The sequence below is a fragment of the Ambystoma mexicanum genome, chromosome 4p (assembly GCF_040938575.1).
Source record: "Ambystoma mexicanum isolate Mex_15411 chromosome 4p, UKY_AmexF1_1, whole genome shotgun sequence".
Classification (NCBI taxonomy): Eukaryota; Metazoa; Chordata; class Amphibia; order Caudata; family Ambystomatidae; genus Ambystoma; species Ambystoma mexicanum.
In genome coordinates this window covers 570,720,332-570,735,051 of record NC_090927.1, presented here as the reverse complement: position 1 = coordinate 570,735,051, position 14,720 = coordinate 570,720,332, and the positions used below count along the sequence as shown (strand labels likewise).

At 46.6% G+C, this 14,720-nt stretch overlaps 1 protein-coding gene across 1 annotated transcript in view; it reads right to left on the bottom strand.

Moving 5' to 3' along the window:
* Positions 1–14,720, bottom strand: part of MCPH1 (microcephalin 1) — a 2,120,508-nt gene that overhangs the window by 344,323 nt on the left and 1,761,465 nt on the right. The window lies entirely within an intron of this gene.

The following is a 14,720-nucleotide window of genomic DNA, read 5'->3' as shown; positions in this document are numbered from 1 at the left end:
CTCCTCTGTAGAGCCATATGGAACGGCAGTACCGGGTCAGTTGGTGGACCTTGGTCGAGGATATCCGTAAGGTCATCCTGAAGAAAATCCCCTGGGGGAGCAGACCACCACAAATACTCGGTGACCCTAGAAATAAGGCGCCGGTAAGAGGAGTCGGCATGAGTGCCAGGCTCAGGCTTACAAAACTCCACCTCCGGAGAGATGTCCAGACCGCTGGCGTCGTGCAGGGACTGACGCAGGTCCACAATTTGGCTATGACCTGAGAGAATCTCATCTGGCACTATATCAGGAACCATGCCATCATCAGAGCCCTCATTCACCTCTGAAATGTACTCAAGATGGCAGTAAGAGGGCACAGAATGGGAAACAAAGCCATGCTTGACCTTGGCCAGAACCTTTCTAGGGGGTTCCACCGTGCCTCGGGGTACCCCCGTCGAAACAGCCTCGAAAGGCATCGAGTGAATCAGCGTCGATGCCGAACGCGGCACTGACAGCATCAACGGCATCGACACAGGCCTAGAGGGCGGAGGCCCGAGTGTGTCCCTCGACAGCCTGGGCGCCGATGGCGTCGACGACTTCTTTGGAGGCGGAGCCTCGAAAGAGTCCGTCAACGACCTCGGCACCACAGGCGTCGACGTCTTCCTCGAAGACACCACAGGTGCACACGGTCTCGAGCGTGTTGAGGAACGGGACCTGGAATGGGAGTGACGAGAACGATTCCCCTTGTCCGAGCGGGACCTTTCACACGAATCGTGCCGACCACCCGAGCCCGAAGGTGTACGAGCGTTGTCTCTCGACCGATCACGACCAACCCCACTCGGAGGCGCGGACAGACCAGCGCCCTGCGATTCGAGAATCGCTAGCATTTTCTTACCGAAGGAAGCCCATTCCTCCGGCGTTGCATGCTTGGTGGGATAAGCGACCCGCCGACTGGCGGAGTCCTCGGATGAGGACGGGGAAGGCGACCGATGACGGCGCTTCCGGGAGTGCCTCAAAGAGGCAGAGCAGTGGCGGGACCTACTCCGGGACCGAGACCCACTGGACTTCCGACGATGATGCGGAGAGTCGCCCCTCGAATCGTCTGTCGAAAGCCCCGTAGACCTTGACTTCCGTGGCTTGGACACCTTACCTACCGACAATTTCTTCTTGCGCTCCCGCAAGGCTTTGGACGTAAGCGACTGGCAGTCGACACAATCATCCGTGTCATGGGCCTCCCCGAGGCACCAGAGGCAGGTGTCGTGCGAGTCCGTCACTGACATCTTGGACCCACAGTCCCCGCACTTCTTAAAGCATGGACGCGGTGTGGAAGACTAGGTAGACATCACGAAGGATAACTTCACAAATGAACAGGTTTGAAGAACCGAAAGAACAAACTCCAAAGAGTCGAGGCGCGCCGAGATCTCCGAAGCGAACACATTCGTGGAAAAAACGGAACTGAGGCTACAGCATCGTGCGTCCTACTTATAACATCCAGTGACGTCGGCCGTCGGAGGAGGTCCTCGAGGGCGGCGTATAGACGTCCTGTGCACCGGTAGGCGGAAGCCGGTACCAGGAAGAAGGCCCAAGGAAAAAGGCCCTGTTCTACCCTGTGAGCCTCATTTATCCGCTCACAGAAGGGTGAGAGGGCTGGAGCCCTTCCCTGCCCCTCACGACGATGTCTCACCGTAGTGTTCCACTCCTGCAGAGCAGGCCTGCGATGCCTGACCATCACACATCTACCATCTACGGCATCAAATCATCTGGTGAGGCTAAATCATGGCTATCTAGCCTCCTTGTACCCAACTGCACCTGAATGCTGAGCCCCGTCGCCTCCCAGAGCGGTATCTGTGTATTTGCACACTCCGGCACAGGAGATCCACCATTTTGTCCCAAGACCCTGCCTGATCCCAAAATGGCGGCCGCAACACGGCACGAAAACGAGGCTGCCGTTAGTTGCTGAGCAACCAGCTTGCTCATACACCAATCCTGTGCACCGGTAGGCGGAAGCCGGTACCAGGAAGAAGGCCCAAGGAAAAAGGCCCTGTTCTACCCCTGTTCGCCCCGGGACGCCAGGACTAGGCGACCGGATTACGCCAGGTGGCAGACCTGCTTAAACTACCTCCTACACTGCCTGGATGCCATATATTACTATCGCACCTCCCACACGTACCAATGATAGACACAACACTAACTCTGCGTGTCGCTCCCTACCGCCGGTAGGCTGCCTGCTAGGAACTGCACGGCCTACAAAAGCTAGCATTGCTATACCCTCCCACGTTACTGCCTATCGCTTTTAAGCGCAAGTCTATTTGTGTAAAGCGCATGCTTGAAAAAGAAATATTACGCCGCATACTTTCATGAACAATCCATTTGCTCATAATGCTAAACTTTACCTGATAGACACATGACTTGTATGCATGTGCACAACTCTAGTGTGATGACATTGTGTGAATGTACTCACTGCTCTTAAATCAGACAAAACCTACCTGCCGATGTGTATTTGCTAAAGGAGCGTGACCTACCCACACTTGATCAATGTGATGTCTACATAGTATGCTGTATTATATTGTTGCTAAGAATTAACAAGCAACTATTGTCACACCACATGGATAAGCCAGTGGTGCCATTAGACCTTATATCTATAGTCATTAGACTCTAGGCTTACTACCTTTAGAATACACTTTAGCTTTGCAGCTTTAGACACGACTCGGAACTCAGTTGCTGCCCTCCTGCACTATTAGCTTAAGTGTCCTACCCGAACCCAGGCGATGCCTAACTCCTCTTCAGTTTACGTACTATTCTGTACTTAGATGCTGCCACACTGCATCAGGTGTTGTGCCCTATGGTCGCCTACAAACTACACTTGATTGATTAGTGTTGTGCCTTATGGTCGCCTACAGACCACATTTGATTGATTTGTTTTGTGCCTTATGGTCGCTTACAAGACCACATTTGATTGATTTGTGTTGTGCCTTATGGTCGCCTACAAGACCACATTTGATTGATTTGTCTTGTGCCTATAGTGTGATGACATTGTGTGAATGTACTCACTGCTCTTAAATCAGACAAAACCTACCTGCCGATGTGTATTTGCTAAAGGAGCGTGACCTACCCACACTTGATCAATGTGATGTCTACATAGTATGCTGTATTATATTGTTGCTAAGAATTAACAAGCAACTATTGTCACACCACATGGATAAGCCAGTGGTGCCATTAGACCTTATATCTATAGTCATTAGACTCTAGGCTTACTACCTTTAGAATACACTTTAGCTTTGCAGCTTTAGACACGACTCGGAACTCAGTTGCTGCCCTCCTGCACTATTAGCTTAAGTGTCCTACCCGAACCCAGGCGATGCCTAACTCCTCTTCAGTTTACGTACTATTCTGTACTTAGATGCTGCCACACTGCATCAGGTGTTGTGCCCTATGGTCGCCTACAAACTACACTTGATTGATTAGTGTTGTGCCTTATGGTCGCCTACAGACCACATTTGATTGATTTGTTTTGTGCCTTATGGTCGCTTACAAGACCACATTTGATTGATTTGTGTTGTGCCTTATGGTCGCCTACAAGACCACATTTGATTGATTTGTCTTGTGCCTATAGTCGCCTACAAGACCACATTTGATTGATTTGTGTTGTGCCTATGGTCGCCTACAAGACCACATTTGATTGATTTGTGTTGTGCCTATGGTCGCCAATAGACCACATTTGCAACCCCTGCTTACTAGCAACACTGCCCATATCATGTATTGGTGCCTATCTACTCTCATCCACCTACTGTATATCTACACTAGACGTTGGACTAGTCAACCTAATCCATTTCCTAGTCAAGACACTTACACCTGCACACTCATGTTAACCACCACCCTCACCTCGTGGCCTATCACCATGACACCTGCTAACCCGTATTTGGATGATCCAGCTCTCTGGATACGCCACTTTGCTACCAGACCAACACCTAACCAACCTTGTACTACGGCCATTAGAAACACTAGATTGAATTCTAGAACTAGCCCACCTACCTTTCCATGCTCCCACCACCCTAGCATTTTAACCAGAAACTTTAGATTAAGAGCCCGCAGCATGAAACACTTGCATACTGACCACAACCCTGCCAATTCGACCACTGACTCAGTCAAGTTAGCCCATACCCTCTTGCACGACCTTCCTGTACCACATTTGATTGATTTGTGTTGTGAAAAATCTTCCCAAAAAGACAAACTCATTAAAGCAGCTCTGGTGAATGCTAGGTCTCTTCCTGCCCATGCTCTCGAGATCGCTGACCTTTTATCTCACGAAAAGCTCGATCTCCTCGCAGTCACGGAAACTTGGCTTAATGCTGCCTCCGGTCCATCCCTGGCCCTTGCTATACCTAATGATTATGCTATTATTAGATGCGACAAACACCACTCAAACGAAGGGAGGTGGACTCGCCATCATATTCAGAAATACATTCGACATCAAAGTCATCCAGGACGCTCAAATCCCCTCTGCTGAATTCTTGTCTATTAAGCTACCTCTATCACCTAACCACACGGCATCTTTGCACCTTATTTACCGACCACCAGGTCCCATCTCCTCCTTTATAGAGGACATTGCATCGCTCATAACCACAGATACCAAACCCAGCTCTCAAACGATCTTACTTGGGGACTTTAATCTTGGTTTTACCGACCCTAAGAACACTAACGCCCATGACCTAGCTAACACCTTATCGGATTTGGGTCACACGCACATTATTCACGAGCCCACTCATATCAAAGGCAGAACACTGGACTGGATCACTCACCTCAATTGCTCTATTGACCTTCTATCCAATGACCCATGCATTTGGTCGGATCATCACATAATAACCTTCTCTATCAAAGCCAATACACCTCACCTGGCACCTATCATCGCCCCAGCTACCAGCACGAGAAATAAGAAAGATATTACACCTGACAAACTCTTACCCATACTACTCCCCATCCTGAACAATATCGACTCAGAGGCTGACCCCACAGTCTCAGTAGATATCTACAACCAGGCTATACTTAAAGCACTGAACACCATTGCCCCCCTAAAATTGCGGAAACCCAAACCACAGCGTCACCTTAACACTTGGTTCACGCTGCAGCTAAGAGAATTACGCAAAGCTAAGAGAACCGCAGAGTCACATTGGAAAAAACATCCCACAGCATCCAATAAGACTGAGCTAACCCTAGCCTCCTCTAGTTACAAAGAAGCCATCTTTATTGCTAAAAAGGACACATATAACAAAAGGATTACACAAGCGGAATCCAACACACAGGAACCCTTTAAGATTTTGAAAGAACTAGAATCCCCCATTGCCCCCATAGACAAATGTGTTACAGATGCACTATGGTGTAGTAATATTCAGAAGGCCTTATTAGATAAAATAGCTCGCCTACAATCTAAAATCAACGCCAAAAAATCCCTGCTACCTGCTGACCCGGACTACAAACAATTACCTAACAAATCACCTACCTTTAAGTCAACTTGTAAACCTTTCAGCTTCTCACCCCTCTCAATCTGGGAAGTAGAAAACATCATCAGGAAACTTAAACCTTCAAATTGCCAAGGTGATGCCTGCCCTGCCCCGGTCATCAAAGCTGCTGCGCACGACCTGGCACCATTCATAACCAACCTCATCAATGCCTCCTTCAAAACTGGAGTAGTGCCTGATAACCTAAAAGATGCGTGGGTCATCCCACTCCTTAAAAAACCTACTCTTGATCCAGCCAACCCGTCTAACTATAGACCGATAACAACTGTACCTTTCTTATTAAAAATACTGGATAGAGCAGCCTATTTACAAATACAGGCCTACTTAGAATCAAACAATCTCCTAGGACTTAGGCAGTCAGGTTTCCGACCGAGACACGGTACGGAAACTGCATTAATAGATCTCACTACCCAGATCCAAATCCTGAAAGACAATGGTAAACTTGCACTCCTCTTATTGCTTGATCTGTCAGCAGCTTTTGACCTGGTCAACCATCAAACACTCTGTCACCACTTGAAAACTGCAGCACACTTCTCAGACGCAGCCACAGCCTGGATCAGTTCCTTCTTGGCGAACAGAACCATGAGGGTCTTCTCTCCCACTGATTCTGCTGAACCTTCACCAGTACCCTGTGGAGTACCGCAAGGCTCTTGCGTGTCCCCGACACTCTATAATATATTCACAAAGCCCCTCTTTGATATCCTTGACTATCTGGGTGTCACGTATACCAATTACGCGGACGACACCCAGATACTCATTCCTATCTCGGGGAACTATGAAACAGACAGCAAAACCCTTAATGAAATCTACTCAGTAATTCAAGCATGGATGGCACATCATGGACTCTGTCTCAATGACGAAAAAACCGAGTTGATCATCCTTGGCACTCACGCCAAACTCAAAAATCTCAATCCTGCATTTAAATCCTTCACCATAGATGGCAATCTCATCCCCGTGTCAAATAACACCAAAACCCTTGGGGTTTACATCGATGCCACCTTATCCTTCTCCAAACAAACTAATGCAGTAGCATCATCAGCCGCTTACACCTGCAAGCTGATCACTGCATGTAGGCCGTTCATCTCCTCACCCAATTGCATTACTCTTGCTAGAGCATTAGTCCTATCCAAGATAGACTATTGTAATGCCCTTTACTTAGGCACTAGCTACAAAAATATCAACAAACTGCAAGTAATTCAAAATAATGCCATCAGAGCTGCCCTCAACATCCCCAAAAAGATGCACATCTCGGAGACCAGACGCAAACTACGTTGGCTTCCAGTCAAGCACAGAATATCCCTTAAAACTCTGGCCCTTACACATAAAGCCAGGGCCAACCTTGCACCAGCCTACCTCACCAACCAACTTACACCTCACACTTCTTCTAGACCACTTAGAGCAGCACAAGCTAACACTATGTCCATACCGAGATTTAAACTTCATAACTCGGGTGGTGCTAGCTTCCCTGTACAAGCCTCTAAATTATGGAACACAATACCTGCGCTTTTGCGAGCAGAACCTTCATTTAACCTATTTAAACATAACACGAAGTGTTGGCTTCACAACATGGACTCTATGACACCCTAACCGCCTGATCCCAGCATGATCGACTGTCACTGGCACACTGTTGTAATTAATGTACTTATACTAGACTATGTATATATGCATTTGCATGACTAAGTTTGTACCCACCTGTAACTGCAATGTAACGTAACCCTTATTGACTGCTTTCAATTGCAACTGTAACCAGATCTAACTTATGCGCCCGTATGCCCCTGGGCCTGGCTGCGCTTTATAAATAAAATAAATACAAATACAAATCGACACAGGACGCAGAAAGATTTTATGAAGCAGCACAGCTGTGGTGATTACTGTCATAGATATGGAATACGTCGGTGGACCCAATCCCATCGAAATACCCTTTTGATGGTTGAAACCATAATTCAAGAAGTCCTAACTGTTAACCAAGAACTGTGTAACATTAACAGTGTGGATACTGTGTTTTTCATTGAGCTGTAGCAAATCTTCAGGTGGGATTGACAAAAGCCTTGTGGCAAGGATTACCATTGTGGCCATTGTCTTAGAAGTAGAAAGTGGATAACTTTACCCCAGGAAGAGGATTTGTTGCCAGTGGAAACTTTTGTTGATAAACTTTTGCTTCGACTTTAATGTTCATGTAATGTTGAATTGCATATCCTTTCTTTATGCGTTTGTTGTTTAGTGTGAGGGCAAGTTATCCTGTGTCAGGGAATCCCTCAGCAGAGTAGGGATAGAAAGACGTTTTGATATACTTTCTTTTTTTTTTATAAAAAGGCGTATTATAAGAGATCGCCAAACAGTTGTCCGCATCGCATTACTGACCCCTCATAAGTAGCCCAGGCAAGGGTGCTCTCAGGCAAATGAGATACTAAGAACCCAATCGTGGCTGTGTCAGTAGGAAAAGTGTTTTGGCGAAAAGATAATACTACCGTGCAGTCATCTACAAATGCTTTAATTTATTTCAGATCTCCATGATACTTATCAAATCACGATTGACCATGGACTGGCCCAGAATCGCGAATTCAATTTTCAGGTTCTGTACCTCTTTTGTTAAAGTTTGTACAGCAGCAGTTAATTCCTGCAACTGAGTCATCTCTTCTTTCTGCAGGTATCATCGCAATCTCTGAGCAACAGGCCTTACATGAGAAGTGTCACGAGACAGTTAAGTGAAGAGATAAAGTCTGTCTCCCCGAGAAGCCACCTCGCTTCTTTGAGTAGAGCTAGAGGGCTGGGAGACTTCCCAGGGAGCATAGCCCAAAGCAAGGATGAAAATCTTTGCAGGAAAAAACATCCTTGTCAGAAGATCAGGAAGAATTACTTCAGATGGGACGATGATGTCTGCAGGATCTGGTAGGTAACATGTAAGCCAGAGAGTACAAGAAGGATCAGAGATTACGAGATCTAGGCAAACAGGGTAACAGAGATCCATCCAACAGGACAACAGACCGACTCAGAGCACAAACGCAAGAAGAGACAGAGGCTGGTAAGTGGCACGAAGGACAGAGGGAAGAAATATACAGAGCATATGGCAACCTGGAAAGGCAGAGTTGCAGTGCATCGCTTACCCACTTTCTGCTGCATATATGGGTATATCTCAGACTATGATGGGGTCTCGGATGGTGTCCGCCATCTTGGACATCATGACGTCAAACGTTTCAGCAGGGCTCTTGTCCTCTGGCGGCACCATCTTGGAATGGTGTGTGTCCCATACCGACGCCAATACTTCCACAAAAAGACAGATAACTTCCAATCCGCAAAGCAGTAAGGCGAAAGCCTGACACTTGGTATGACACTGCCTCCTCCTGTAACCTCACCCGAACAACTCACACCTTCCTGTTTCCTGGCCTTCATTTTGTCCTCCCTCTTCTGGTTCACCAGGCCAATCCTGCCAGCTCTTCCCAGCCTGAGAGGTGTTATGAACAGTGCAATACATTAACGGGGATCTAAACCATACCCCTTTTGCTTGTGCGGATCCACCATGGGTTGTCAATGGTGGCCCACTGTAGCAACTAATCCAATTAGTGTAATGTCATGCCAGGACAGTTCATAAGTAGGTCTTACAAAGGCCTGACCCCATGGCTTGGCTGCAAATATGAACTGGCCCTGAATGGATTGGAAACAGGGTGCGTAAAACTGCTGTACGTGCTGATCCACAGGCTCACACTGCTGAAGGTCAAGTCTGTCGAGGCTTCGGCTGCTTGCCGTTTGGTGGCACCGTAGCTCACAGCTGTCTCTCTCCGTTCTGCAGTGTATTTTCAATGGCGCTGTGCAGGCTAGTTGTTGTCGTTTTCTACAAGAAACAGGGAAGACTTACCAATATCATGTGAGGAAGGAATTGGGCGTTCAACAGTGGTATTGATCTGTAACCCTTGGTCGTCTTGCCTGTTATCCTATGCATGCCTGTAACGTTCTTATGTTTTTTCCAGTGCCCAGTTACCTCAGGGTTGGGTGACCGATACAAATACAAAATATTGCCCACACACATGTAGGCATTTAGCGAGTGGACAGGAACTGGGGCCCTCCAAACTGCTACTTTCCCCTTCTGAGGTAGGACTTGCTTTGACTTCCACCTTGGTAGGCCTCCCAGTCCAGGCCGAGAGGGGTCCACATACCCCCTTGATAGGGTAAGGCTACTGGCCCTGTCAGAACAGTCTGGGGAATCTGCCCTAAACCTCCAATGGCACCTACTTCACAGAATATCTGTTGGTCCTTATCCTCCATATTCTCGCCCTCTAGCCCAAGACACTGGACTTTGGAAAATGTCCCATTAAACTGGTAATTGTGGTACAAGGATACCAATGCATGCAAACTTTATTACTTTCGCATTCATCACCAGAGTGGAAACAAGCACCTTAATGCAAATTTCTGTATCTTGCATCCCCACCCTCTTTAAACTCCAGAATGAGATGTGGAAGTTAAGGGTGTGGGGTGTGGTGAAGGCTATCCTTGCCTGTTCCAACAAAGATAATGCATTCGTTTGTTTTCTGTGTTTTGATAGCATGGTAGGATCTGTAGTGTTGTGGGAGACCGAAAAGCAGGAAGAAATAGACACAGAGAGGGAATCCTGCAGATGCTGAAAAGGAGAGGAATCGAGGTGAAGTGTGTGGCCGCAAAGCAGATCTTAGCAGGACAAAGATGCTAACCGATGACATACAAGGAGCCTGTAACCAACAGAGAGGAGAAAGAAAGAACTAGGGGAAAGGGGAAACGTGAGGCGCTGTGGCTAAAGCTTGAATGAGGGGCAGAGGAAGATAGTCATGTGCTGAGGTGGCAGAGCTCTGCTGAGGGAGAAAAAGGGAGAGGCCACGAGAGAAAGGGGAAGGAGAGGAGACCAGTGTAGAATGTGAAGCTACATCCATAGACAAAGCAGCTTCGCAGAGTCAGCGTGTGCACAGACGGAGAACTGAGGGGGGAGGCACCCCTGGAGGACAGGTCAGATAGCCCACAACGGAGTCAAGACAAAGGCAGAGGAAGACAACAGAGAAATTACCAGAAGACCTACAAGAGAGGTCTGAGATGCAAATACTGACAATGAATATTCATAATGCAAGCACTGAGAGAAAATACCTGCATGCTGGAACTGACAGGAACTATTCCTAGAACCACTTAGAAAGTGAGCATTTAAGATCTGGCCACTGAGGGAACAGTGCTGTATGCTGGAAGGTGTACGAAAAGGTCCTAGAAACACTGGGAGACAGATTTAAAGCCATTAAGAAACAGAGAGAAACGCAGTATTCTGGGAGAAAGGGTGAGTTCCTGCAACTACCGAAGAGTTGATTGACCATAGGACATTGCATGATGGATCTTTAAGTTAACATTCCCAAAAATACTATACTTTACATTAAAAAAAAAGAAGAAAGTGAACTGCTGCAACACCACAGGACAGGATCAGAGTCACTGACTACTTAGCCAAATGTATAGGACAATAGTTTAACTTTAGTTGTCTGTTGTTAAAATTGTACAATAGGTCACAGGGGCGAGAAGCTGCATACACACGTGCTGCTGAGCAAAGCACCACATGCAATGCCTTCCCTGCCTGGCTGACATATACTGGGTTATCGTAAAGCGGAGGCAAGAACTTTATACACTCCCTCCTTCACGTTCTGGTGGGAAGGTGCTAGAGATGGCATGTTTGAGGATCACTCCATTGGTGGTGGCATGTGCTAAGTGGGCATATACCTGGCGCGCTCAACTGTTCAATGGAAAGACTCTTTATGCATGGGAAACATTTCATTTTAAATTAACTTGTTCAAAAGCTATATGAGAAGCAATGGAAACGTTATCTCTTGAGGAGCACATTTACAACGCACCAATGTAGCACAATGAATGACACTATATCAATCCCACAATATCACTGTTTAAAACCATAGCGAGACACCGTATTAAGGGAGTCAGGGTACACACTCAATCAACTCTGGGTACTGAATAGCTAACTATAATACACTACCTTTCATAATGAGGCGATATGGGTCCCCTTTAGGACCCGCAAGCAACTACACAGGGTGCTAAAGGCGATGTTAAAATTTGAAAAGGGAAAAAACTAACTTTATTGCTCCGCTCGGGTCCTTAACTTGGGCGCGGGCCGTTACTGACATGGTCAGCCGACCGCCTCAGTTCATATCGCCTCATTATGAAAGGTAGTGTGGGAGGGAGCAAGGTAGTCTCAGGGCGAGGGGTGCACAGCTGTGGGGGAGCTCTGAACGCATAAGCGTTCAGAGCTCCCCCAGAGGACTGCAGAGCTCCCCCAAAGAACCAGAGGATTTAGCCCCCCGTTACGAGCTATGTGATTGGCTTCCACCCCTGCCCAGGGTGCTAAAAAGCAATCCTCAGTTGGTTACTGTGATGCCAACCTTCCCATGGTTTTATAAGAACTGGCTTTGAAGTTTCATGTCTTACATCAAACCACTGCAACAAAGAGCGGACAGCACATTTGTAGATACAGGGCCGATCGTGATGGTCGTATGCCCTGCCCAAGATATTATAATAATTATTATAATTACAATAGTAATGTTTTATAATGCGTTTAATACCAAAGAGTTTTCTAAACACGGACCTGGGATTCGAAGCTGTGCTGCTCTGCCTCATCTTGCTTCCAAGACAAGGGCTTTGCCACTGAGATATACTACCCTTCGAATACCACGTATTGTGTGAATGCAAGAAAGTCCAAGGGAAGGTTGATAGGTCTAGACCTAGTCTGTAGTTTCATTTAACTTGGGGAAATGAATGCGGTCAGGAGAAGTCAGTGAAGACCGGTGTGACAAGGGCATAAACAAAATACAGGTTCAGGAAAAGAAACTTTTAACTGCTGATAACAAATAAAACTGGAACAGCTTTAAAGACGGAAGAAGAAAAACGGGTCTTTTGTGTGGCGGTACACATTGAGATACGTACACAGAATTAGTTTGATTCAAATTGAGCATGGTAAACCGATAGCCCTGTGCCACTGTAATGCAACGTCATGTTAAGTGGTATTCTCACCTTTGCCATTTTGACGATCTAACATCATGCTATTCTGCCAAACAAAAAAGAGGGGTGCGTAGGGTACAGGTAGATGCAGGTGCAAAACCTCTGGGGTTGATGAGTGTAGGCCGCAGCGACACAAGCCCTGAGTACTAGTATGATTCTCCTTGGTTTGTGGCAGTGACACTTGAGTATATGTTTATCCGGAAGGGAAACCCAAATTTATTACCTGCAAGTGTTTGGGCACTGGAAGAGATACTGGTGGGAGTGGCAATGTGAGGGAATATGTGATAGAGCTAAGGATGGTGGCAGCTGTGCAGAGGGCAAAGAGCCATTAATGTGATGGGGCTGGTACGGGTGGGAGTCCATGTACGTGGTGTAAAGGTATTAGTAGAATGAAAGGTAAGCCATTCAATTGGTTATGTGATTGGTGGGCTCTAGAGGCATCCTTAGTTGGAGTTTAAGGCTTGGGCTAAACCGGTAAAGTTCTAGCCCAACATGGAGTATGGAGCGCAGGTCCTGATGTGCTGTGATCTGTTAGCATGAGGTGTTCTTACTTTTCTTAATTCAAGATTTGTGATGATCGTTAGGGTGATATCAGGGTCCAATATCTAAAAGGGTTCACACTTGTCGACACAATGTTTACGGGGTTTTACGGTCTTCTCTCATTCGTGGGCATCCCTAAACTGGGTTCACATTTGCCAGTTTAACACAGTTCACTTTGTTTTAACACCTTGCAGGATACTTCCCTCAGCTTTTTCCAGCCCCCGTCTGGCTTTCTCTTAAGCACCAGGCAGGTTTTCTATTAGCCCCCAGTCAGGCCTCACCTTCACTTAGCTTTTTCCAGCCCCCAGTCAGGCTTCCATGTTTTCCTTTTACACTCTGTCAGAGGCATTCGAAACAGCACTACTCTTCCTTCCTTCTTGCCTGACCACTCCAAATACTTTTGTATTGTGGGGCTTGATGTTTCTATAATTAACTTTAGTACATTTCAGGTCTCCCTATGCCGGGCTCAGACCGCTTTAGTTTCTTGCACCTCAGCGTTCCCTTCCCCAGGTTTATTCCACTGGCATCACACTTTTCCTGGATTCACTTTCCATTCCTTCACACAACAGAGTCTTTCCACAATGTGAGAACACCGTGCAGGACCACTCTGCTGATACATGTTCTTCAAAAACAAATATTCAAATAGCTGTTTTGGGTTAGGTTTGTCTCAGACTTCTATCCTTCAACCCCAGCATACGCTCCGAAAAACCAGTCCAAGTAAGGAATGGTCACAACTAAGGAAAGTAAAATCTACTATTTGAAGTGATGGTAGTTCAACAACAAGGGACGCTGATAACAGCGGACAACACACAAGGGGCTGTCCCTCAAAGTGCAAGTCACTTTAAGAAACTGTGAGGTAACCATGGAAAGAAGCACCAACTAGACACTGGAGTATGGATAAAAGCAATCCTGGCCAGATGGAAGACCCACAAGCAGATGACTTTCAAGACTGCGGCCCATATATTATTGACGACAGCGACAGAGTCAAGGCAAGGCAAGAACATGGGAATAAGCACCCATCCCCCTAGACGGCAACAGTGATGAGTGTGAACCCAGATATCGCCTTCGACGAGATTGGCAGCTACCGATCAAGTGAGGGACTATGTATTAGGCAGAATCCTGTGCAGTGCCCTTAGGGACCACTACACACAATTAAGACTACAGGTGGTGATACAAGTTTTACCTTTGGTACAAGCCTGTACTACTATGTCAGAGTGGTAGCAGTGGCTGAGCAGCCAGGCTTATCTCAAGAGTAAATTAGCAGTAGCAGAGATTACACAAAGGGACCACAATTACTGTGACTCAAGCAAACACTGACTCAAGGTTTCAGGTAGAAAAATATAAGTACATTTATATTTAAACCATTTGTTATAAACACAACACTTCTATTAAACTTCAATAAAAACCACACGTTAAATATACTACAACTAACCAATTCACTTTGTACAGTAAGTCTCAAGGTAAGTACCCTGTGTTGGAATGAACCGGTGTTAGGGACAAAAACATGTTACCGCGGATACGATTGCGATCACTTTTTGATAGTTCGGTCTACTAAACAAACGCGTATCCGTGACATGAAATGCTAATGGGGCAAAAACACACTTAGCACCTGAGATACCCAGAGGGAGTTGGAGGAAAAAATCACAGGCAATATTTTGGTTAGGCAGGCAGAATCATGAA